Source organism: Notamacropus eugenii, chromosome 5, assembly GCF_028372415.1.
Source record: "Notamacropus eugenii isolate mMacEug1 chromosome 5, mMacEug1.pri_v2, whole genome shotgun sequence".
Lineage (NCBI taxonomy): Eukaryota > Metazoa > Chordata > Mammalia > Diprotodontia > Macropodidae > Notamacropus > Notamacropus eugenii.
The window spans coordinates 429485653-429513356 of NC_092876.1; the positions used below are offsets into that span (position 1 = coordinate 429485653).

Here is a 27704-nt window from a genome sequence, read left to right on the forward strand (position 1 = left end):
CCAGAGGGACCTAGATGTATGGCTCCTTCCAGATGCATCCACCTATTACTACCTCAGTGACATCATATTGAAGGTTCCTTTCTCTGAAATTGTCAGTGTTTCTCTCAAAGAACTCATTTGCTATTTGGAATCCAGGGCAATTCTGGGGCTGTTGCCAATGAGCTTTCTCCCTGGTCTGGTGCATAGTCCTCTTATGACATAGTCCTCTCATGACATAGTCCTCTCAGGACTGGACTGTGTGGTGCTCCCACCTATGGCATGAACTTTGGTCTGCCAGACTCCATCTCTATCCACACTTACCATGTGGGTGTTCATTGTGGATCTAACCATATCTCTGAGGATCCTGGAATGGGGATCGAGGATCCTGGAATGAGGATTGATGTACTCTCCCATTGCTCTGTCATTGACCATTTTGTCTCTTGGTCCCATGAATAATATGGACATGCTGTGAGTGATTTTTTCTTTGCCTGAGTTTAATAGCATGTCCTGCCATGGACTTTAAACCATCTGCTTATTATGTCTTCTAATTGTGAATCTTGTCAATTTGAAATATCTCACTCTCCTCTTCTGTTGAAGCATTATTTTGGCTACATTCCATTCTGTCCCTGCTAACAATTGACAGGTTGATTACATTGACTATTTCCCCTTCCTATAATGGCTTCTGTTTTTCTTTGACTACTGTTAATTCCTTTTCTGACTTTGGCTTTTGCCACTCCTGTGAAGTATGTCCCTGGATGGGCCATGATAGATTCTTTAGAACTCTATCCAACTCTTCACCATGAACTCATCTCTTTAGTCTGGTTTGTACTTCACTTCCTTGATGGTCATGGATCAGACAGAAAAGCATGCCATTCTCTGGGTCTTCCATTTCCCTAAATACTCACAGGCTATAGCCCTGATTAAGAAATGGAACAGCTTCTTAGTAGAGTAGTAACGTAAATTGACTAGCTCTCCTGGATAGCATTCATAGTTCCTCTATCTTCTCAAGGCCATTTTTCTTCTAAATAATAGGCCACTTGATGGTTTACTCTACCGTTTACTCCCATGTTTGCGTAGGCGTTGTGATAGAGGGGTGAAAGGTAAATAATGTGATGCCACTGTCATTGCTTCATGCAAACAGGCATGCTGAGAATCCAGTCTAGGTAATTTTATCAAATTCCTCTCATGAACATACTGTAGTAATAGTATAGGATCTGGGAAACAAACTGGGCAGATCCTTAAGTACATGCATATATTATTTACAAGTATGAAACAAATTGCTTAAAAGAAGTATTTAACCTAAATTTGCATAATCCTATATTTTAACTACTTGGTTTATTTGAGGTGTTTAGGGAATATGAATAATAACAGATTTCTTCACATTATGCATTCACTCATGTTGGGGATGCACTTCACTCATGGGCCCATAATATGACTCATTTTTGTGCAGTACAATTAGGATATTTACTATCAGGTAACTTTCACTAAGTAATTCAATAATTGCCAGAAAATCTGGACATTATTCATCTGAAAAGGAGATCAAATGTACTACTAGTTGAGGATTAGCAGGGACTTCACTCTTAATGTCTAGATATCTAGTGCTACTAATGGATCTCTGTTGCATGTACTCATCTGCTCAAGGAAAAGGGAAAAGTTTCTTCTAGAGTCTTTTAGAATTGTAAGCCATAGAAAACCAAGAAAGTTACAGATCAATGTCTCCAATAAAAATCATTGCAAAGATATTGAATGAAATATTAGTGAGGAGGCTGCAATATATTAAAAAGATTATACCCAACAATTATGCTGAATTTAACCAGGAATTCAGGTTTGGTTAAATATTAGGAAAATTATTAATATACTAGTCCATATTAATAATGAAAACAATGACAATTGCATATCAGTAAATACAGAAAAAAAGCTTTTGATAAGATATAACATCCCTTTACTTTGAAAAACATAGAAATAAATGGAACTTTGTTTAATATGGAGGATATTATCTATCAAAACTAAGAGGTAACATTATCCATAATGGAGAAATTGTAGAAAGCTTTCTAGTAAGAGTAGGGGTAAAGCAAGTATTCCATTGTCGCCACTATTATTTGACATAGAGTTAGGAATTATAGTTCTATATCAAATGTGTATAAATAAAAAAAATGAAGGAATAAGTGTAGACAGAGAAGACACAAAGCTATGCCTTTTTATAGATGGCATGATGGTGTCTTTGGAGAACCCTAAAGATTTAACTAAAAACTAATTGCAATGATTACTTTAGCAAAGTAGTAGGATCTAAAATAAACACAAAAACTTCAGCTTTTCTAGATATTAGCAATAGAATTAAGTAGGAGAAGACAGAAAAAGACTATAGAATGCATTATATATTTGTGAATCTATTACTAAGGCACATTTAATAATTAAATAAATATCACTAAAAGTATTCTTTCATACAAATACAAGCCTGAGTAAAGAAATACCAATTGTTAATAGCTATGCTAGTTATTTAATGCCATGCAATTTTAAAGGATTATTTTACATAACTATAAAAATGATAAAATTCTTCAGGAGAAATAAAAGGTCAGAAATCTCAAGGGAAATAAAATTTTAAAGGGAAAAAGAAATGGCTCTAACAGTTTTAGATCTCAAACTATACTACAAAATAGCAATTATCAAAATTATTTGGACAAATTAAAAAGATCTGTGGAACAAGCAATCAAGTCAGCATACTGCATCGTATTAGATAAAACATAAACTACTGGAATAAGGACTCACTGATTGAAAATAACTTGGAGAAACTGGAAAGCAGCATGGTAAAAATTAGATTTAGACCAATGTCTCATCTCATATCCCTCAATACACACACACGCACACACACACACACACACATTTGGCATGATTGTACACATGTAACCTACATGAAATTGCTTATTCTCTCAGGGGAAATGAGAGGGAGGGAGAAAATTTGGAACTCAAAATTTAAAAAAAAATTGAATGTTAAAGATCTGATATCTGAGACATACAGGAAATTGATTCAAATATATGAGCCATTCTTCATAGATAAATGGTCAAAGGATGTGAACAGGTAATTTTCACACACACACACACACACACACACACACATACACACACAAGAAAAGCTAGCTATCAACAGCTATATGAAAAGAAAAGCTCCAAATCTGTAATAAGAAGAATGCAATTTAAAACAATTCTGAGAGCCCATCTTACATTTATCAGATAGACAAAGATGACAAAAACAGAAAATGGCAATTGATAGTGGAGATATGGGAGAACAGGCATACTAATGTGTGGCTAGTAACACTTTAAACTGATCCAGGCATTGTAGAAAGTAATTTGGAAATATACCCTCACCCAGTCCCTAAACTGTTAATATCCTTAATCTGAATGATTGTACTACTAGACTTATACCACAATGAGCTCAAAGACGAAAGGAAATGACCTCTACATAAACAAATATTTACAATACTTCTTGTTTTTAGCAAAGAACTAGAAATTAAAGGAGTACCTATCAATTAGAAATGACTGCACAAATTACGATACATGAATATAATGAAATATTATTCTACTATAAAAATAATGAAAGAATGGATTCAGAGAAACGTAGGTGTACAGATGAATTGATGCAGTAGGAAAGGAGCAGAACCAGGTGAATAATTTAAGCAGTAACTATTGTAAAGAAAAACAATTTTGAAAGATCTAAAAATTGTGATCAATGAAATGATCCACCAAAGTCTAGCATACTGATGAAGCGTTCTCCTCACCTCTTGACAGACGGATGATAGATACTAGATGCAGGGTTAGATCTACATTCTTGGACGTGACACACTTACATTTGCTTTAGGATTATGTTTTATTTGTCACAAGGAGACTTAAAAAATAATTTTTTGGGGAGAGAAGAATGACTTGTGATGCAACAAAAGAAGAAGAAAAGAGGGTAACTGAAGCAACTAAAACTACAGAAAAGAGCAGAAGGATGTTTAGAGGGAGATACAAAGCAGGTCACCTTTGAAACTAACATGTTGAATGTATTTTATGCTTTTAAAAATGCATCATATATAATATAAAATAAAGTTGAGATTCGTGGTTTCATATGCAGATCTCTTCTTCTGTCCTTTATGCATAGAAATATTTGTTAGTTGTTATTTTATCCAGTTCAGAATAACAAAAATATTTTTTAAAATATAGAATGGAGTTAAAAGGAAAGGACATTTTAAACATTAAAATAATATATTTATTATTCTTATCTTTGTTGCTGGGCTGGCAGAAGCATAAGTTCAAGGAAAGACTGCGGGAACAAGTACATAATGTACTTACCTTGCATGTGGTAGTGTCCTTCCATCAAAGTTATCACAATAACCCACAGATTTGAGGACAGTGGAAGCATTTGGCGGATGAGGGATGATATAAAGGGAAGCATCTCAGTGGGGAGAGAAGCACCCAATCTGGCATAATAAAAAGACTAAACTTTGAGGAATCAGGCTGAACTGTTAAAAGTCTCAACTCCCTAGCAATCTTAATATTCTGGCTTCCTAATCTCCTATGGAGCCCTTAGTTCATTCTGAATTCACTAATGAGCAATATGTTCTCCTATCCATCTCAGCTCCTTTGATCTCAGGGTTCTAAAGACACATTGGAAAACAACTCAGCCTGGCTTTTCAGGATTAGAATTATGCCTGCTCTTCTCTCAACTTTAACTGCCTGCTTTGCCCTACTTCCCACTGAGTTTTCTTTATTAGAAATCCTTTCCAGTTTCCTCTCACCTGGAAATTTGCAAGGTTCCAGAATCCTCAGTTGAGAATCATTACCAATTACAAAAATTTTAATCTGAAAAATGTGGCCAAAGAGAAAACCAAGATGTTGATCAGAAAATAATATTTAAAACCTCATATTTGTATACCGTTCTGAGATTTGGTGTTTTCTATACCATATCCCTATGAGGTAGTAGTGTGATTATAATCTATAATCTATAATTTATAGATGAGAAGACTGAAGGAAGAAATAAGCATTTCTATATTATATGTCAGGCCCTATTCTAAGTTCTTTTTGCAAATATATCTTCACAATAACTCTTTGTGGTTGGTAATATTATTATCCCCATTTTACAGTTGAGGAAACGGAGGCAAATAGAGGTTCAATCACTTGCCTGGGATTATATAGCCAGTAAGTGACTCAGGTCTTTTGACTCTTGGCTAAGCACTGTATCCACTGTGCCGTCAGCTGCGTCAGGGGTTGAGAAGAACAAATCTCAGAAATGTTTAGTGAGTCGCCAATTTTAATTAGCAGTGGTCACACAGCTCGTAATTGTCGGGCCCATGACTCCTGAATCCAAATATGGTACTCTTTCTACACCAAACTGCTTCTTAAAGTGAGGACAATCAGAAGATGTTCTCACAAACCAAACTGGGTCATTCCAGGGATGATTTAACAATAAACTGATGTAGAAGGAATGCAGATCATAAATCAAAATCAAATCAAATCAAAGGTTTAACTATGGGTTTTTTAAACAAATCTAGGGCTAGGACCTTGAGAATTAGGAACGCTGAGAACTAGCTAAAGATACAGATAACTAAGAGAAGGCGCTGCAGAATCCGTAGGATTCGTTTGCTTTCTGAGCTTCAGTCTGACTGTTTTTTAACTCTCTTTGCTTATCCATTCTGACCCTGGCTGGCTCTGTCCATGACACAAATATGGTTAAGAATTCTGACTTCAAATTGAGATATAACCGTTACTCAGCACTTTTAATAGATTTCAAGGATCTGTTAACTTGGATGGGAAAAATATTTTGATAACTGTATTTTATTATACTTGATTTCCCTTGCAATCCTATATATTTTATTTTACTCATTTAAAAAAATCATTCTGAGGAGTCCATAGACTTTATCAGACTGACAAAAAGAGTCCGTGGCACATAAATGGTTAAAAATCCCTATTCTAGGTTCATCTAGATCTGTACAGGTCTTACCGCTCCTTGGGTCTGGTCAATAAACCAGATCCAAACCTACATAATTGTGCTATTATCCAATCCACATCATTTCTATCTTATCAAGAAGGGATATCATGAGAAATCTTTTCAAGTGCTTTATAAAATCCACATACGATAGGATAATAACTGACAATTACATGCACTCTAAGGTTTGCCAAATACTTCACGTACTTTCATTTGACACTTTTAATAGACCTATGACGTAGGTGTTAAAAGTATTATTATCCCAATTTTAGAGATGAGGATATTATGGGTATTATTATCATCTTATAAATGAGGAAGCTAAAATTCAGAGAAGTTAAATGACTTACTCATGGTCAACTAGCAGATGATGAAAATGCAGACCTGGCTCTTCCTCACTTCATATCCACAACCTTCTCCACTACACCCCTACTCTAGTAACTCTTTCAAAAAAGTAAATGAGTTTTCTTTGGCATGACTTGTTCTTACTGAATCTATAAAGGCTTATAGTGATCCTTTCCATTCTAAGTACTCAAAAATCAACTTTTTAAGAATCCTTTCAAGTACTTTACCCAAAATCAAAGTTGAGCTCATTACTTTGTAGCTGGCAGAACTTTCTTTCTTTTTTTGGAAAATGAGGAAATGTTTCCTGAACTCCAGTCCTGTGGCCCCTCTTTCGTTCTTTATAATTTCTCCATTCCTCCCATCTGCCAACTTTTTTTTTCCAGGACTGAAATTGTCTAAAGCTCTCTCTGTGTGTGTGTATGTGTGTGTGTGTGAATCCATCTACTTTGCTAAATTTGAAAATCTTGCTTAGTGTTTGTATACTTGTTCTGAAAAGAAACAGTCTAAGTCTGGGGAAAAAATTTGACCTCCCAAAGAGGAGAAAAGATTTTGCTTAAATTTAGGGTCTAAGCTCTCTCCATAGCTGTTTCCTTATAACTGTTGTACTTGGACTCAAAAACACCCAGCCAATGTTAAAAACTGGAAATTTTGGATACAATGATCATCACAGCATTACTCCTTATTTGTGTTTATTTAAGGAAAAAACAGATTTATAGTATTTTTTGTGGCAAGATGAAAAAGTTGAGAAAAATACACAAATAATTGCAGCTTAGAATGTGAATGGAATAAATTTACTCATAAAACAGAAATGGTTATCAGATTAAAAATTTGAATTCAACAATATGTTGCTTTCAGGAAACATTATAAGAATGAGAGATGAATGCAAAAAATAAAATAAAGGGCAGGAATAGAATTTATTATGCAAAAAAAGCAAGGATAGTCATCATGATCTCAGACAAAGTTAAGATAGAGTTAATCAAAAGTGAAAAATAGAGAAAATACATTATGTGTCAGCAATATTATGCAGTATTGCTTTAGACCACTTAAAATACCTATGTGGTATAAAATCCTGAGAGTATGCCTGCCAAAATGCACACAGGAACTACGTGGACATAAACCTAAAACACTTTTTATGCAAATAAACTCAAATCTAAATAACTGAAGTAATATTTATTGTTGACGGTTAGGGAAAGCCAATATAATTTTTAAAATGGCAATTTTACCTAACTAATCTATTTATTCAATATCATACCAATTAAATTCTAAAAAATTATTTTACTAAGTTAGAAAATATAACAAAAAAGTTCATTTGGAAGAGCAAAAAGTCAGGAATTTCAACAAAACCAGGACAAAAGATGTGAAGGAAGTAGATTCAGCAATATGAGACCTTAAACTGTATTATAAGGGACAGCATTGTTGAAATGTCAAAAGGATTATTTTGATTATTTTAAGTTAAAAATTTCTTGTATAAATAAAACCTATGTAGCTAGAATAGGAGGAATGCAGAAAATTGGGAAAAGCTTTCATAGACAATCTTTCAGGTAGGATGTGATTGGGTTGGAATGTTACTGTGGTATAAGAAACGATAAGCTGGTTGATTTAGAAAAACATGAAAATACTTGGATTTATGAAGGAGGATGCTATCAACCTTCAGAGAAACAGATGGCAGGTGGAAATAAGCGTAGTACATTCTTACATATATGTGTATGAGTAATCGGAAATCAAAAATGACAAATGGAGAGGAGAAATAACATTGACACCAATTGTAATCATTTTATATAGAAATCTAACTTAAGTTAATTCTAGAAAATTGCAGAGCCTCCTATAAGAAACCTGTAATTATGAAAAGGAGTTAGATCTTACCATCAACACAGTAAAGTCCAAGTATGTGAAGAATAACTATTGCCCATATTTCAGCATGCATTTCAGTGGACAACCCATCATTGTATATATCTGGGTCAGATGGTATAGGTCAATAAGTTAGCATAGAGTTGAACAAGAGGAAGAGATCAAGCTAGCTTGCTTTTGGGAAATTACAAAATGACTTCAGAAAGAGAGGCAAGGAATACAACAGTCTACCCAGACTTAAAAAAGGAAGGTCACATAAAGGACAAAGGTGGTGGATGTGAACAGCCTGAATCATATAACTAATGAGAATTTCTGAATAATGGGAGTAAAAGATATTATTACGGAATTGTATGCTAAGGGCTGGTCGTGTGGCACTAGATACGGATGAGAGGTAGATAACTTGAATGCTCCCTTAGTACCCTTGTGGTATCAGGAGAAATTTAAGAAGACTTCTAATACATCAACTTTTGGTGAATTCATGAGAGAACCTACCAAAAAAAGGCGCAGGATGGACAGGTTGGGATGACTTGTGACCTGCCTCATTGGAGGGAACACCTAAATCAATGAGATCAGATCCATTTCAATGAACTATCGATGGAATTATCACTGAACATTTGTTTAAACTTTATAATGTACAAAATATTGATCAGAACAAAGGCAGGCAATCCTTTCTAGTAAGTTGATGATAGAGGCATCTGAAATTGCTTTCCTCATGTAGCATTACCAACTAGCAATTTATCTATAATTCCCCTAGAAAACAATACTTTAATGGACATACACCTCCAAGATGGAAGGTCATTGAGTCCAACCCTTTCCTAATCAGGGGTTCTCTTGATGGCATCTACAGCATTTGAATTCTGCTTGGAAAACTCTAGTGATAGGAAACTCCCCATCTTTCAAAGCAGTCTGTTCTACTTTTGGACAGCTCTGATTTTTAGGATATTGAGGCAACTTAATCCAATGGGTAGAGCATTGACCTCAGATGTAGTGAGGAAAATCTGAGTTCAAGTCCAACTTTGGACTCATGTTGTCTGTGCGACCCTGGGTAAGCTGCTCATCCATTCGTTGTCCAAGGCATTTCTCTAAAACTAAATTGCAAGGGAAGAAATGATTGCATTAGGAGAGTTTCCTTGCTGGGAGTTCTCTACATCAGTAAAATCACAGGTCCAATTCATAATAGACAGACAGACAGACAAATAAATAAATAACCAAAATATGTTAGATGAATCTATTGATTAGCAATAGAGATAACACTAAGCTTGCTGTTTGAAGCCTAGCTCTAACAACTGCTAACCATCATACCAGGATAATAAAGCCTACATTTACTTGTTGGGAACACTTTAGAGACTTTAAAAATGATAGAAATGTGGATTATCATTATTTTTAGTAGAGATATAAAATTCTAACTGGCTGTTATAAATTGTGTTGTCTTGAGAACCACCTTTTATTTATTTTTAAAGTTAAATTAAATTTTATTTTCAAACAAAGATCAACTTTTTCTCCCTCCTATTTTGCCCCATCCCTGTCTTAGGAAGCAAGAAAATAAAACCTCTGTTACAAGCATGTATAGTCAAGCATGTCTTTTATTTATATATTTTTGGAGGCAATTGGGGTTAAATGACTTACCCAGGTTCACACATCTAGTAGGTATCTGAGGCTGGATTTGAATTCAGGTTCTCCTGACTTTGGGGTCAATGCTCTATCCACTGCACCACTTACCTGCCCCAAGCAAGTCTTTTAAAATATTGTTTAGAAGCTTAAAGGGCTGATACTTTGGGGCATCTTTTAAAACTCTGTGCCTCATTATTATAATATATATTTTTTGTCATTGTTGTTTAGGCTTAGAATGCTTCTGACCTCTCTTTCTGCTGAATGCATTATTTTTCAACACTTGGTCATGAGTAATGAGTTTGGTGGTCATTATTCCTACAGTGCTAGTACTACCGTCTTTGGTACTATAGAAATGGCATTATACAGCTACCCTCCACTTTATGGAATTAGTATGTTGCTGAAAAGATGTCTGGTAAAGCAGACTTCTGTAAATTGGATCATATTGGCTTCTATCTAAGAAGTGAGTTATGTACCAAGAAATAGTCGGTGAAACAGATGGAAGAAGAGGTCAGAGCAACGGTTGGAAGTTGCAGAGACATAACTTAACTTGATGAAATGGAAAAAGTGGCTAACAACTGGAGCTTGACAGAAATAGACTGGCCTTACACCTTACCAATGAGCTGAGGAGGCAACTTGAATCAGTGAGAGGAAAGCTGTGTTTAGATTCAAAGGGCCTGGGTTCGATTTCCCCCTCTACCTCTTACTAGCTGTGTGACTTTTAGACAATAATTTAACATCCCTAGTTCCCTGTTTTCTCATCTCTAAAAAGAAAAGTTAGACTAGGTGACAGCTAAAGTTCCTATCAGCTCCAAATCTATGATTTTAAGAGTTCTTTGGCATTTGGGTCTTTGAACACTGGTGGTAGAGGAAGTTCCTACTCAGATTCACATTGGGCTGCTTGACTTTGGAGGTCCCTTCCAAATCTTTGGTTCAATAATTTGACATTCACATTTCTTTGGATTAGAAAGGCTCTGAAAATGATTTTTTTGTTTAATCTGGACATAAGAGAAAGCATTTTCATTACTATTAGCATTAAAAGTATCATTGGATTATTAATTATTGATAGTGATATGAAATTATTGAATAATTCTATTATTTTAATAATTATAATAAATTATATTAAATAATCCTATTTAATTATTAAACTTATTAAAAGTACTTTATTATTAGTGTAAATAATAAGAATAAGAGGGTATTAGTTTGGAGGAAAGTGATTTTTGTTTATGTAGGACTAGCAAGTCACCTTTGATTTCATGTGTACATTTGAAAAACAAAGGGTTACGCTAGGGTATAAGAAGCATGACTCTGCACTTAGAAGGCCTGAGTTCAAATCTTGCTTGTGATACTACGCTTTGATCTGGGACAAGAAACTTAACCTCCCTGGGCCTCAGTTTCCTCAGCTGTAAAATGAGGGCATTGAGCTATATGACTTCTGGGGTGCTTCCAGTTCTATATCTATGATCTTTCTAGATTTTACATCCTCAGAATCTATGAAAATTAGGTCTCATTTGGACCATCTGTGAAAAATAAATTCTATAGTCTAAGACATTTCAATTAATTTGAGGAATTAATTTATAATTTTCAGTATTTATTTTTTTAGTCTATGTATGTGTACATATGTGTATGTATGTGAATGAAGGGTACATTTATTATATATGTTTATTATATTATACATATTTATTGTGTCGATATTTGTTATATGTATTATATTTATGTGTATATATATATACATTATATAGAGAGATAATATATATGGAGATACAGCAAAAAGCTTATTGGCTCTGGAGTTCTATGTGACTTTGGATGAATCTTCGATTCTCTCAGCCTCAGTTTCCTTTTCTATGAAATGAAAGCATTTATAATAATTTTAAAAAATTATTATGAATTTAGTAAACATGAACAAACATGAACATTTCAATATGCAAAGATACGAAGTGAAAAGGATCTGTGAAATTCTGTTATGCATAATTTCCCCTGCGACTCATAACTTGAGTGTTGCGTTTATGTGTATGAGTGTGTAATTCTAATTTAACATGGCAATACCAACACTGCTTTGACTGTGTGTCTCCTGAACTTATTTTTGCTTTATTTTGTTCATTTTTTCATGATTCATTTGCTCTTCTTTTCTTTTCTTTCGTTTTCAATATCAATATCAACTACCCTCTCACTCCCTCTTTTAATCATCTCTCCCTTACCCCACAAAGAAAAGTAAAAGCCCTTCTTTGTAACAAATAAATATATTTGCATAAACAGATTCATACACTGGCAATGTCTGCAAATGTATGTCCCATACTGCACCTTTAGCCTATTATCTCTGTGCTAAGAGATCGGGTAGTATGGTTGGATGACTTCCACAGTTCCAGCAATACTGCGTTGGTATTCCTGTCCCATCCCACCAGCCCAGTGGACATTTTCTTTTTTGTCATCTTTGCCACTATGATAGATGTGAAGTGGAACCCCAGTTGTTTTAATTTGCATATCTCTTATTAGTATAAGGCTGTACTCTTTTTATACTTCTGAAAAATGTAAAGTTAGAGATAGATAATGAAAAGTATGGGTGAGGTCTTTCAGTTTATAATTGAAGCTTTACACTTTATAGGGGATCTGAAGTTTTGAGCACCTCCAGCAGAGACAATGATTCCACCCCCAAGGCACGGATTGCTTCAGTTCATTTTCCTTAGTCACTCATTTAAATATCAGAGAGGAAGATATGAGAAATATACCTGATGATTATCATAGGTTAGAGTGAGGTCTCTCCCAGGGAACCCAACTCTGAACCAGAAAGAGTAGTCAACAAGCAGAGGCTATGTCTCTCCCATCTCCTTCCTGGGAAGTGACAAACCTCAGAGCTGAGGACTTGAGGGAGTGGGATTGGAGAGAGCTTGTAGATGATTCCCATATCTGTTTACCCAACCCTAGTGAGCTATAGTCACAAATCTCCAGCTGCCTCTTGGACCCCTCCATTTGGATATCCTACAAACATCTCAGACTTACCATCTTCAAAACAGAATTCATTATCTTTTCTCCAAATCTGCCCTCCTTCTGAACTTTCCTATTATTGTTGGGAGCATCATCATCCTCTCAGTCATCCAGGCTTACAGTCTTTGTGTCATCTTGGACTCTTCCCTTTCACTCATCCCTCATATCCAAACAATCACCAAATCTTGTCATTTCCACTTTCACAACAGCTTCCATATTCATCCCCTTTTCTTCAGTCATACATCCACAACCCTAGTCCATGACCTTATCATTTCTCATCTGGACTGCTGTGATGACCTTCTCACTGGTACCCCCACCTCAAGTCTCTTCTCCACTCCAATTTATTCTCTGCTCAGCTGTCAAGGTCATTTTTGTAGGTCAGTTAAGTGTCACAGTGGATAGAACACTTGGTTTAGAATCAGGAAGACTTCTTTTCATGAGTTCTAAATCTGGTCTCATAAAGTAACTAGCTGTGTGATCCTGGGCAAGTCACTTAATGCCATTTGCCTCAGCTCCTCACTTGTAAAATGAGTTGGAGGAGGAAACGTTGAATCACTATGGTCTTCTTGCCAAGAAAACTCCAAAATGGGGTCATGAAGAGTTGGACATAGCTGAAATAACTCAATGACGTATATCTGATCTAGGAACTCAATGCTCCTTTGGTGGCTACCTATTCAGGCAGTGGGAGCCAGATCAGTATCATATAATCACTATTATATTATGTAATCATTGTTATTAGTGATTCTATTATTAATCATTATATATAATGGCTATATGTTATATAATTATATATTACAGATTATATATTATAAATTATGTAATATAGACACAGGATTCAGAATTGGTCAGTATTGGAAAAAGACAGAGATGGATCCAGTTTCTGGGGAGATATAGCCTCTGTCCATTACAAACCTTTTTGGTCACTCTGTGATCATATTTATTAGTCAGAATGAAGCTGATTTCCAGGAGAGATCATAAACAGAGAGAGAAAAGTAAGATGAAGCAAATTTTTAAAAATCCCCTAAACTAGAGAAGATAATTTCTTTGGGACAGACCTAAGCCAACCTAGAAAAGAAGGAGTACTTTCCATTGGACACAATAGGAATCTCTTTTAGTAGTCCTTTTCCAGTGTTCATATTATTGTTCCCTTTCAGCATTTTACTGGTTGATGAGGATAATTATAGTGCTCTGTCCACTCAGTAAGCACCCACACCCATCACTGGTATTTACATTACATGTGGAAGCCACTTCACATAAAATAATGATTAGTTTCTACAAAAGACATCAGCCTGCTTTATCTTACATGAAGCAGACTATGGGCAAGCCAAATCTGTTATAATAGATTGAATTTTCCTTTCCTTTTTTCCCTCCCAAAATGATTAAATTTCTAATTTCATTTTTCATTTCTTCCTTCACTTCTTTTGTAGTTGCTATGACCCTGTCTCTTTTTTTTTTCTCTGAGGCTTTTCTTGCAGTTATTGTGGAATCACTGAATTCTAGGTTCATTTCCTGGGCTTCTCTTATTCCACAATATTTCTTCATTCTGCCTGGTGTTTTCTTCTGTTTATCTCAGCCTCAGTTTTTGGATTGGGATTTTGTGCTTCAGCCAGTCCCCATTGGTGCTCCTGAATGGGTTAGAGAAGACCTTGTTAGGTCCTGTCTCCTCCAAAGTCTGAATGTAGCTGCTGATCTCAATTCCTGTACTTGGTCTTAGTTGTCTGGGGATTCTCTGTGGGCCATCATCTCACTCAAATTCTGTCTTTTTATTCTTGAACAATTTCCTATTGAGAATTGACTCTGTCCTCTGCTGCGACCCTAACAAGTCCAAGTGGGATGTCAGAGATCATGTTAGTCTCAGGACTCTTGTGTAACCCTCTTGGTACTGCACACAGGTGTTGAGTTGTCTCAGGATCTCGAGTAACTCCAAGAAGTGCATGACAGGGTCCTGTGTCCCTGCATAGTGCTCTAGGAGAACTGGTTTTGTCCCTTCTTCTGTTATGATAGGTCTTAGGCTCCTGATTACTGGAGTTTGGAATAGCTTGCTTAGAGCACTGACTAGTTAGTTACAGATCTGCTTGCAGGATCTGTAACTGCTTGGTTTGCTTGGTGGGACTCCTCTCTTGACCAGAACTGATGGGCTCATTCACCTGCTCTTGGGTTGGTTTCCATAGTATGTACGACTCCTTTCCCTGATTCTATCTTGTTTATCTAAGCTCCTTCTGTCTTGTTTGGTAAGATCCATCTATCTATATGCACTGATTTCAGATCATATTTTTGTGAAGTCCTGGACTCGATGGAGGAGTTTCTGGTTCCTTTTGGTTTTCTTTGTCACTGGACATTTTCAGATAAGTACTTCACAGAAGCCCTAGCAGATATCTGAAAGCAGTTGATTTTAATAGCTCCTTCCTTCTCTAATTCTATGATCTTACATTTGTTTTGTATTTTACCATTTTTACAGCTTATTCATACATGCACATATACACACACATATAAGTAAATAATCTCTTTTGAGCCTCACATTAGTCTTTTGAGTTAAGCAAAGCAGATATTGTTTTTTATTACAGAGGAGAAAACCAAAAAGATTATAAGTAGGGTAGACTAGCATAGTATTCATTTATTTAGCATTTATTCAACAGGATGACGCAGGATGAGGCAATTGGGGTTAAGTGACTTGCCCAAGGTCACATAGCTAGTGAATGTCAAGTGTCTAAGGTGAGATTTGAACTCAGGTCCTCCTGACTCCTTCACTGGTGCTCTAGCCACTGCACCATCTAGCTGTCCCTTCCTCTGGCGAAGTGGAATAATAAATGTCTTCCTCTGCACACTCTGTCTCTGAATTCTTTCAGTGAGAATGGGTCTATCACATACCAGAAGGCACTTTGGGAAGGGAAGCAAGGGGCAGCAGCAGCTTGACCTGAACTAACTCTCTGACCTTGCCTGGGAAGTCCTGTGATCCCCACATCACATTTATGTCATCACATTTTTCTGAAAGAGCAACAATTTCTGAATTATGCTGTGACACCTTTTGTCAAGGCAAGCTGTCATTGTTTGCAGAGATCTCAGATGTTCTTCCAGTGTTCGGTTTTTGTTATGAGAAGTTATCTCCCATCAAAGTAGTCATCATTTCTCTGATGGCATAGCCTTCTTTGGCAATGAAGGACAAATACACACATTTATTCAACAACAATCTATTGTAGGTCCTAAGCATTGAGCACAGTGTTAACTGTTTAAGGAGATACAGAGATTATTCCGACGTTCTCCATTTCCTCATGGAGTTTATAATTTGCCTCTCAACTCCAGTGCTCCCTAGATAATCACGGACTGAGGAGAAAGGACTGAGAGAGGAGAAGGAGCTCTTGTTTCAAACCCATTAAAACTTGCCTGATTTAAATCAATTATCTGGTTATGCCCAAATTAATTTCTTTCCGAGATGTGTTAATAAGTCATATAATGTACGTGATAATTATGCTGGTCGTATAACAGTCAGATTTTTATTTTTTCCCTGTTTGTTTTCTCTAAAACTTTGGTAGCATCTGAAGAAAATTCACTACAGTGTTTGGCTTTCCTTTCTTACTCAGAGACAAGTGGCGATAATCATGTTCCAAAGTTTAGAAAATTATACACAAATTATCAATTATGTAAATGTTTAAACAGTTCTGTGCCTCATCAAGGGAAATTATGCAACTCCGAGGGAATAGGAGTTTTAAACAAGATGTTGGTATTTATTAAAATTTGCTAAATTGTCGCATATAATTTCCAGTAACTTTATCTAAGCATTATAGCCATTTATACTCCAGGCAAGATATTTCTCTTCAAACGTTTTATTGAATGCATTATAAGAATTATGTCTATTTGTCAGGTCTAAACTAATTTGGAGAGTAAGTAAGGTAATCTCTTCAGCCCCATATCTCTATTTTTAGCCCTTTGAAGCTACTTCTAGCTTTGAGTCACTGCTTTTTTGTATGTATGTCTGTCTTCAACTGCATTTTGAATTTTATTGAACCAATACTCAAAAGAGTTGGATGGGGTGTTTCCCTCTGGGTAAGTAGCATCATTGAGAGATGCTATGGAAGATGAGGCATGTCATCCATCCAAAGCAATGAACATTTTATTAAGTGCCAAGCACTGTGCTAAGCACTGGGGATACAATTAATAAAGAGAAAGACAATCTCTGTCCCCAAGAAGCTCACTATCCAATGGGGGAAAGGCAGACAACATATAAAAAGAGATGGGAAAGCAAAGTGGGGTGAGGGAGAGGAGACCAGGCAAAGGGGTGTCTTGTTTGGTAGAGTTGAAGCCAGGCAGAGGAGCAGATGCAGAATGAGGTGAGCAAAAGTCCAGTTTCTACCCTTTCTAAAGGAAGGCATTGGGAGGAGTTTAGTACTATATTCTCCAGCTTTCTTGTCAGAGAGTAGTGGAGGCTGAGGGAGGAGGTGTCCATCAGTCCTTGAGTTAGCAGCCTGATGGTGAGTTTAGAAGTAATTAACTTAACTAGGAGGGACATCTTGTTTGGTGGAGTTGAAATCAGGCAGAGCAGCAGATGCCAAGTGCCCAGGATGTGCCAGAGAAAAGACCACTTTTGACCCTATGAGGTAAGGAGTTAGCTTCTTCTCTGACTTCTGCCTCTCTTTAACCAATCAGAACTGCCAGACTGTGTCTAGGGCATAGCTATCTAAATTCCTGCAAGGTCACGGTCAATTTTGCTGATCCAACCATGCAACTACCTTCTAACTCAATCACAGATGTTACTACTTTGTAAAGGGATAACAAGGTGTGAACATCTTGTTGATATCCTAACACTTCATCACCATGACCATATTTTGTGAGAGCATGAACTAACGTGGGAGTGGAGGGGTGGTGGTGGAGAAGGGCAACCAAATCCCTTACATATAACATAGAAATGATAATAATGTTAGATCCTGGATCACCACCTACTACAGGAATGAGACTGATAAGAGCTAATCATTAAAAATACTACTAAGAACTTTTCTATGTCTATTCAGAATTTCCAAGCACTTTTCTCACAACACTGTGAAGCAGATGGTGACAATATTAATGTCTCCATTTTAGAGTTGAACATACTGAGGTCCAGAGAAGTTATTTGCTTATGAGCAAATATCAGATCCTGACTTTAGGATCAGTGCTCTTTCCACTGCATATATATGACACACACATGCATATGTGTCATATATTACATACAATTTCACCTGGCAGGAAAATGTACCAGATACCGAAGTCCTTACTCTAACTAAATTGCCAAGCATTCAAACTATGCTTCAGAGAGTGCAACTCTGATGGGCTGGCCACGTTGTTCAAATGGAAAATATACACTTGTCAAAAAGACTATTTTATGGAGAACTCTCTTAGGGCAGACATCACATGGTGGTCAGAAGAAGTGATACAAGGACACACTCAAGGTCTCTCTTAAGAATTTTGGATTTGGAGGGAGGAGCCAAGATGGCGAAGTAGAAAGATGCACATACACTTAGCTCTTACCCCACAGCCCATAAAATACCCATAAAGAAGAACTCTCAACAAATTCTAGAGCAGCAGAAGCCACAGAACACCTGAGTGGAGGAGATTTCTGTCCCAGAGATACCTGAAAGACCAACAGGAAAGGTCTGTAGTGCACTGGATGCAGAGCAGAGCCCAGCCCTGCCTTGGCCACATGGCACCGAAAGGAGCAGATCCAAGCAGGCTTCAGGGACAGAATCTCCAGGGGCAGCACAGATCCCTCAACCCACAGGCGCCAAAGGTCAGTGAGAGGGTCTTTCGACTGGCCAAGAGGGGAGCAGGGTGTCCCCATAACTCAGGTCTCCTCAGGAGGCAGCAGTAGAGGCAGCAGCAGACAAGGGCTCCCAAAGCAAGTAGTAGCCCACATCCATTGTTGAAGGTCTCCTCTTATAGCCCTTGAGGGATCTGAGCCCTGTGTGGCAGCCCTGCCCCCTCCTGAGCAGTTGATCTTAATCTCACACTGAATAGCAGCCCTACCCCAGCCTAAAGCCCTTGAAGCTTTGGAGCAGCTCATCTGAATCTCAGCCCCCAGTGTTGGCTTGTTGGAACTGGAGGAGAGGTGGTTGTGGAGAGGAAACTCAGAAGTCAAGTAACTGGCTGGGAAAATGCCCAAAAAAGGGAAAAAATATAAGACCATAGAAGGTTACTTTCTTGGGGAACAGATGTCTCCCCTCATCCCTTCAGATGGGGAAGAACAAGGCATACTGTCAGAGGAAGTCAAGGCCTCTGCCTCCAGGGCCTCCAAAGGGAACTTAAATTGGGCTCAGGCAATAGAAGACCTTAAAAAACAAGTTAGCAGCTTACTAAAGGAGAACCAAAAAAATGCTGAGGAAAATAACAGCTTTAAAAAGAGGCTAACTCAATTGGAAAAAGAGGTCCAAAAAGTCAATGAGGAGAAGGAGGTTTTAAAAAGCAGAATTAGCCAAATGGAGGAGAAGGTTCAAAAGCTCACCAAACAAAATAATTTATTGAAAGAGAAAATTGAGTTCAGGAAAATGAATGACCATGAGTTAAACCAAGAAGTTAGTAAACAAAACCAAAAATTTGAAAAAATAGAAGATAATGTGAAACATCTCATTGGAAAAACAATTAACCTAGAAAATAGATCCAGGAGAAATAATTTAAAAATTATGGGACTACCTGAAAGCCATGATCAAAAAAAGAGCCTAGACATTATCTTCCATGAAATTATCAAGGAAAACTGCCCTGATGTTCTAGAATCAGAGGGCAAAATAAAGAATTTTGGATTTGACTGTGCAATATGGGAGATACTGGCATAAGAATGCTCAGTATGGTATGCCCACAACAGAAAAAGTGCTGTGAGTTCTATGAGCAAAGCAAAATTGAAACAGCACAATGGAAAAGTAGAATGAGTAAATTTAGAGTAACCACCCCAAATGTTCACATGGATTATCTATGCCCAATCTATGGTAGAGCATTCTGAGGTCGTATTAGTCTGATCAGCCACAGTCATACACATTGACAGTTGACTTTATCATGGTGATGTCATTTTAGTCTTCTTGGAGAATGAAGGACAACAACCAACCAACAATACATGTCATATATGTTATATGCAATATCTTATATATACATAAATACATAAACACATGGGGATATGTATCTTCTGATCTCTTTGGAAGGTCCAAGGGAGAGAATTCCCCTAGAGGAAAGGTCAGCATCCAACTTATGCTTCTGGAGGGAAAACTGAATGTTATTGGGAGGAAAATTTTACAGGGGAAAATATTTGGAGAACTAAGATAGGACTATGAAGGAGACAGTAGGAAGGTTCAAAACTGGGAGGCAGCTCCCAGGAAAAACGCTATGAGGGCAGCAAAATTGTGTGTTAGACAATGATAGCTTGTCTAATGAAAAATCCCTGCCCAAGACAACATTCTTTTATTATGGTGGTACCATGGCAGTGGTGGCTAGCCTTGGCTTCTTATTGCTTAGAGATCTCAGCCTCACTGGATGCTTGTTTAGCAGTTCCCTCCTTAGAATAATCACCCTGGAACCAAAGGCCAGGGCCTGACGAGAGGACACCGGTGGAAGATCTTCTCTAACTCTAGGACAATCTTTTTCTATACTACTTCACATGTTCTCTCACTGGTGTCAGGGTCCAAGTACCTCTGGCACCAGCACACTCAGAAAAACAGGGATGAGATCTGCAGGCATGGTCAAGTCCATACTTATTGTTGTCATTGTGATATAGTAGCACCTCTGCTCAAATCCTTTGTTAGATGTTGATCCCTAAGACTTCTGTTGGCTTGTCAGACTGTCCACTGCATGAAACTATCTTGAAAGACAGAGGAACACAGACATGGAGTCACCCAGATGACCAGATTCTTTAGGATGGCAAGACTCAGTTGACAAGATATGGCTTGGCTCTCCTTCTCTTCCTCCTGACAGCTGAATTAGCCATAGATTGTGAGTATCCTTTTAGGAATGCTAATCCAAAAGCTTAGTCTAAAATTGGCTTTATGGATGAGTTTTAAATATCCTCAGAGAGGAAAGGGGCCCATAATTTCAGTGCTTAGCACAGTACCTGGAACATAGTAGGTATTTAATAAATATCTGTTGACTTATGGAATATTATTGTGCTACAAGAAATGATGATTTCAAAAAAAACCTGAGAAGACTTATATGAACTAATGCAAAGTGAAGTGAGCAGAACCAGGAAACAACTGTACACAGTAACTGCAACATCATAATGATGACCAAAATTGTGAAAGACTTTTAACTACTCTGATCAATGCAATGATCCAAGACATTCTGAAGGACTCATAATGAAAAATGCTACCTTCAGAGAGAGAACTGGTGAAGTCTGAGTGTAGACAAGTATGGTTTTTCCACTTTATTTTTATTTTTTTTGCTTTTTTGGTTGCAATGTGATGAATATGGAAATATGTTTTGCATTATTTCCCTTGTATAATTGATACCATATTGCTAGCTTTCTCAAATCATGGGGAAAAGCTGAAAGGAGGCAAAGAATTTGGAACTCAAAACATTTTTAAATGAATATCAAAAGTAATTAATAAAAATTTTTTGTGGTAGAGGATTTTTATTTATTGACTGACTGGCCACCTTGTGCTGATAACAGCCCTTGTCTTTCAGCTCCATAGATCAGTTGTCCTTCCTGCTTGTTTGTGGTCTTTTAAAATTCTTTTTTAATTCATTTTGAATTTAAATACAAAAAGACATGCAAAAAAGACTATTTCTATCTACACAGCACAACATAAAAAGAGGATTAAATTAAAATCATGAATTTCCATTTCATACTGTTTACCTTTCTTAAAAAAAAATCTATGTAGTAAATACTACTCATTATTTTCAAAATTACTCTGCTTTTCTGTGCTTTCAAGTTTTCTTTCGTTCTCTACTTGAAACTTCCTATATTTTACCCCTCCCTCCCCTCATCCTTGCCCTGGAGAAGGCTATATTAGATACAAATATGCATGTGTGTGTGTGTGTGTAAATATGTATATATGTATGCATGCATATATAGAGATGTAAAACCATACTATATGTACTTCTATTTATCAGTTCTTTCTCTGGAGGTGGATAGTATCTTTTTTCGCTGGTCCCTTGTAGTTGATTTGAGTATTTAGGATCCTCAAAATGAATTATTTGTTCAAAGTTGTTCTTATGATGATAATTCTTATTGTGTACATGTTGTCTTGGTTCTGCTTATTTCACTTTTCATTATTTCATGTAAACTTTTCTATGTTTTTCTAAAATCAACCTGCTCATCATTTCTGATAGCATAGCAGTATTCTATCACAATCATATACCACAACTTGTTCAATCATTCCCCAATTGAGGGGCATCCCCTACATTTCCAGTTCTTTGCCACCACAAAGAGAGCTGCCACAAATATTTTAGAACATATAAGTTCGTTTCCTTTTTCCATAATCATCTTGGGAAACAAAGCTAATAGTGGTATTTCTGGGTCAAAGGGTATACATAGTTTTATAACTCTAGGAATAATTCCAGATTGTTTTCCAACATGGTTGAATAGCATTTCTTTAAAAATATTCTCCTCCTTTTCTTCTTTGGGATGGGAGATTGGCCCCTTGTATCTGGGACGAGTTGACTCAAACCAGCTAGGAGTAGAAACTATTTCTCTTTTTGCTGGATTGCCATATGGTTACCAAGACTTTGGCTGTTGTAAGTAATAGTTCTGAAAAACTAAGGGTCAGAACTGAAGAGCTCAGATACCTATAGGTTTGATAAAAATTATGGAGACTATTAAGATCATTAGGGCTACTTTCTTTGTTGGACAAGGACTAAGTTCATAAAGTTTTCAGAGGCCCTGCAGTCTTTCAAAGCTGGGACCCATAATATATGGTGGTGGGCATTTTTTTTTACTTTTAAGATTTATTAAAATGTATGCTTTTAGACCTGTCTCCCAGAGCCAGGCTTATTATCTCTCCCTTTAGGGTTCTAGTGGGTAAAGTTAAAATGTTTCTTTTCTCTGCCATCAGTTTGAACCCTCTCTGGTTATGTTCTACCCATTTGTTAGGGGTACCTAAATATCATTTAGCCACTTAACACTGGGTAGTTTTTTACAAAGGGGCATTACTTCAAAGGTGTAGCAAGAACAATGTACAAATGTTTCTCCCAATACCGTCGGAGCAGACTCTCTCCTATGCCACCTTAGTCTCTGGGCTGGTAGGCGGAAAACTTAGCTCAGTTTCTATATAGCATTGCTTCCATGAAATTCACACCTAAAGGTAATATCTCTATTGGATGAATATTGATTTTAACTTTCATTGGCAGGAGTCCAAAGGGTCACTCCTAAAGATTGCTCTTTGTTTTTCAGGGTATCAGCGAGGAGCTGGCTATAATACCAAGTCTGGAACCCAGGCTCTGGAATGCTAAGATTCCACAGAACCTTCACAAGAATCTTTTGAACTCACTAGGTCATAGGGATGGGGTGCTTGGGTGCATGTACTTGGACCCCAATTCTAAAATCACATTTCTCTTTAAAAATCACTTTTCTCCCTAGCCTCAAAATACGATCTCAGGCAGTTTCGCCCCAGCCCAAGGACACAGCCTGCCCCAGCAACAACCCTTATCTCCTTTCTTGAGATTGTAGCCAGCTGCACCGATAGAACTCATTAGTTTGAACCAGCTGTGTACTGAACTGGCTGTGTACTGGGTCATGACAACATTTACCACTCACTGACCAATCGTACGCATCCTAGACTTGAACATACCTATACTCCCTTACATTAATCTTGTCTAATAAGACGTTGACGAGAGAAGCCTGGTTTTTCCTGGTCAGACCTGACCATTGGTTGACTTGGTGATATTTCAGGCCTAAAATCACACCTGCAGGTAGCCCCTCCTTTGGCTATTTCCTGATGAATTTTGGGTAAAATACTTGCACAGTAGATATCAAAAGTGCATGTTCCTTTAAGAACTGACCACTCCTTAACCACTCCCTAATCCCACCCCAAAACACCTAGTTAGCATATTTGGCACAAGTAATTCTATAGAATATCCTATATAAACTTTCCTTGTACCTCTTTAAGGTTGCAGATTTCCCTAAGAACTCTTGCCTGCTGAAAAGTGTAATAAATCTTTACCTTGACCTCAACAATGTTTGAGTTTGTGAACTCTTCTCCAGATGACCTGCCTCTGGTACCCTAGTCTTTGTGGGGGTCTCACACCCCCTTTCCAGCCCTCATCAATAGGGCTTCACTCCCTTCATCCAGAATGGAAGAACAAATGAAAAGGATAAGAACAGAGGCTTGTTTCTTGGGAGCCAAAGGACATCCTCCTTCCTGCATGGTCTCTCACCAAGTTCCCCCAGAAATGAATTAAGTACAAAGATTTCCCTGAAGTTAACAGACCTTTTTGAATGCTCAGTAGTTAATCAAAGAGCCTCTTCTTCAATAAGTGGTTAGATGATTGGAATCAGTTGCAGAATATCTATGAATGCTCCATATTCCCATCACATCCCATCCCTCTTGCCCCATGAGGGTTCTCTTAGGCTAGGGTCCTCCACACAGAGAAGTTATATCAACCAAGCAAGCTAATGGGGTCTAGGCATAGGCTAGGCTCCCATTATATCATTAACAGGTGTAGACCAGGGGAAAAAAAAGAAAAAGAAATATTGCAAGGAGAACCTAAAGATGAGTGAATGAAAGTTTATCTCACATAGTATCTCTGCTCATGCAAATACTATGATTGTTAATACTAATAATGCTAGAGAAATATATAACATATAAAATTAATAATACAGAATGTGTTTATATATCCCAAATAACATGTTTAAATTTATTATATTTATATGCAAATATGAAGTATACAATAGATTGGTTCGAATAATTATACTTGTTATAATAAAACATATTTGGGTATATTATATGTTTATATATAAAGTATGTTTGTATATAAATATGTAAAATAATATATTGTATAAATAATATGATAATTATTAGTAATACTCAAATTATAGCCAATAATGATAATAGCCAAAGAAGTGACTAATAAAAGGAATATAAGTATTCTGGTAAGTGAGTAGTCGGAATTTTTTATTGTTACTTATTTTATTTTATGCTGAAGGGAGGAGGTAGAAGATATCAGTCTCCTTAAATCATGGCGCACAAGTAGCGGGTATGATCTTGTCTATTTCAGTTGGTCATTTCAGTCATATTGGACTCTTTGTGACCCCATTTAGGGTTTTCTTGGCAAAGATACTGGCATGGTTTGCCATTTCCTTCTCCAGCTCATTTTACAGATGAGGAAACTGAGGCAAACAGGGCTAAATGAGTTGCCCAGGGTCATGCAGCTAATCAATATCTGAGGCTAGATTAGAACTCAGGAAGATGAGCCTTGCTGACTCCAGGCCCAAGACTCTACCTTCTCTGCCACCTAGCTGCCCTGGTCCATGCTATTCCCTAAAAGGGCAGTGATATTTTATGGAGTTAGATAGAGGATAAGGTTCCTTTCTCCCCTTATCACTATCACAGATGTGGACTGTTAAGCCTCAGCTATTCTCATGGTTCCTCTCCTTATCCCATTCTCCAGTGTCCTCAAACAACCACTTCATTCTCAGCAGATGACCTCCCCTCCTACTTTTGTGAACAAAACTAACTCAGGGCAATAAGTGAGTTCCCTTATCTCTCCTTGCCTATATCTCCAAATCTTTATAGCTTTACTCATTTTCTTTTCGTTCCCTCCTATCTTAGAAGAGATAGTGTTTCTCCATGCCAAGCCTAACCTTCACACATCTGTGTTTCTTGATCTTACCTGTCCTGCCTCAAGAAACCTGAGTTTAGGCCTTCTAGTCATCTTGGGCAAATTATTCAACCTCCCAGGACCTATTTTCTCATTTGTAAAATGAGGGGGATCAGATAAGATAATTGGTAAAGTGTCTTCAAACATTCTATTACTTACCTGTGAATTTGTCCTCCTCTTTATCTTATAGTCTCTTCATTAGCATGACTTTAGCCCACAAATATTTTGCAAACTCATCTTTCCTCTATCCCCAAAGAAAAAATTCTTGATACTTCCATTCCTTCAAGTGTTAATTCTTACCTCCTTTATCTCATCAAACTTTTTGTAAATGATCGTGTCTAATATGGAAATGTTTTGCATGATTATACACAGGTAACCTATTCAAATTTCTTGTTTTCTCAGGAAGGAGGGAGGAGAGAAAGGGAAGAAGGAAGACAGGGAGAGAATTTGGAACAAAATTTAAAAAAAACAAGTGTTCAAAATTGTCTTTACACATAATTTGGAAAAAATAAAATATTATAAAAATAGTAAAATTATTGTATCCATTTAATATATTGACCTCCTCCCCAATTATTTCTTCATCCTTTGTTGTCTTGCTTCCATCTCAGTCACGTTATTGAAACTGCTTTCTCAGAAGTTAATAATTTTCTTCTAACCACCGAAGTCAAAGATCTTTTGTCAGTCCTCATTCTTCTTGCACTTCGACCTTTTTGTAGCATTTCATGCTGTCTGCCATTCCTTCCCTTTTAATACTGTCTAATTTCTTGGGTTTCAGAACATTGACTCCTCCTGGCAACCCTCCTCCATCTCTTTATGCCTTATTCATCTTTTATGATTCCTCTTCCTGCTGGTTAAATGTAGGCATTTAAATTCTGTCTCTCTTTTCTCCCTTTTCCCTTGTATTACTTTCACTCACTTCCATGGCTTCAAGGATCATCTCTATGAGGGTGACTTCCTCCTGGAAGCCCCAATCTGTGTTGCAGACCCACATTCTTCACTTTCTGTTGGCTGTTTCTACCTGATCATCTCCCTAACTTCACACATTTATTGTTTTCAAAAGGGATCTCATAATCTTTCTCCCCAAGCCTCTCCTCTTAACTTCCTTAGTTCTATTAAAGGAATCACCACTCTTTTACCTTTCATCTGGGCATAAAACCTTGAAGTCATTTTTAATTTTTTTCTTTTCCCTTATCATCATATCTAATCAGCCACTACATTTTGTTAACTCTGTGCCTAGCATGTATTCAGCCTACCTGTGCCATTGAAGGTCTACCCATTATTCAAGGTCTTGAGCAAATAGATGTTACTCACTCCATGAAGTTTTCCCTGATGCCAGCAGCTGAAATTAATTTCCGCTCTAACTCATAGCATCTTGTTTGTATGTGTCTGGCACACATATTCTAATTTATGTTAATGAATTTTTGTATTTGGTTTTATATTATTATTTATGTGTATTATATTTTTATTACATATTACAATTATATATTATCATAATATATAATAATATTGTATATCATCATTATTATTGTTATATATCTCTTTTTAGAGAATAAACTCCTTAAGGTCTCTCTCTTGCTTGCTTTTGCATTTCCTTTAGCACTTAGGCCAGGGTGAAGGATCAGGGGAACTTAAGCTGACCTGACTATTTCACATCTAGAAAACTGTGTTTATGTCCAGGCACCACCGTTTAAGGACATTAATAAGCTAGAGATCATCCAAAGGAGAGTAGCCAGGGAGGCAGATAGCATTTTGGGTACTCAGAAAGTTTGCTAAATTGAACATATATCATTACTTCTCCTTTTCATCTTTAGGCTCTCCTTGTTTACCAGTTACTTCTTCATCACCTATATAGAATCTGAATCACAGAATCATAGAATTTCAGAGTTGGATGACACCTGTGTAGCCAATGAATGCAACTCATACCTGAAAGGAATTCTTGCTGTACCATATCTGACAAGTGGTCATCCAGCCACTGATTGAAGACGTATAATCAGTAAGTCAGTAAATAAACATTGATTAAGCTTCTACTACATACCAGGCACTATGCTTAGCTCGAGAGACCAAATAAGAAAAAGAAAGGTAGTTCCTACTCTCAGAGAACTCATAGTCTAATGGGGAAGAGGGATATTGTAATGTATGTGTAGTCATGATCTACAAGAAGATGTAGCATGCACAGTGGCCACACCCTGGTAAAACTGTTTTGACAGATGGGCTAAATCAGGTTGAG

At 37.0% G+C, this 27704-nt stretch overlaps 1 long non-coding RNA gene across 1 annotated transcript; it reads left to right on the plus strand.

The window, feature by feature from the left end:
• The first annotated feature begins 278 nt into the window (after positions 1 to 278).
• LOC140507137 (uncharacterized) lies at positions 279 to 26010 on the plus strand. Its single transcript, XR_011968208.1, has 2 exons — positions 279 to 447; positions 25880 to 26010. It is a non-coding gene; the product is annotated as an uncharacterized lncRNA (long non-coding RNA).
• The last annotated feature ends 1694 nt before the right edge of the window (positions 26011 to 27704 follow it).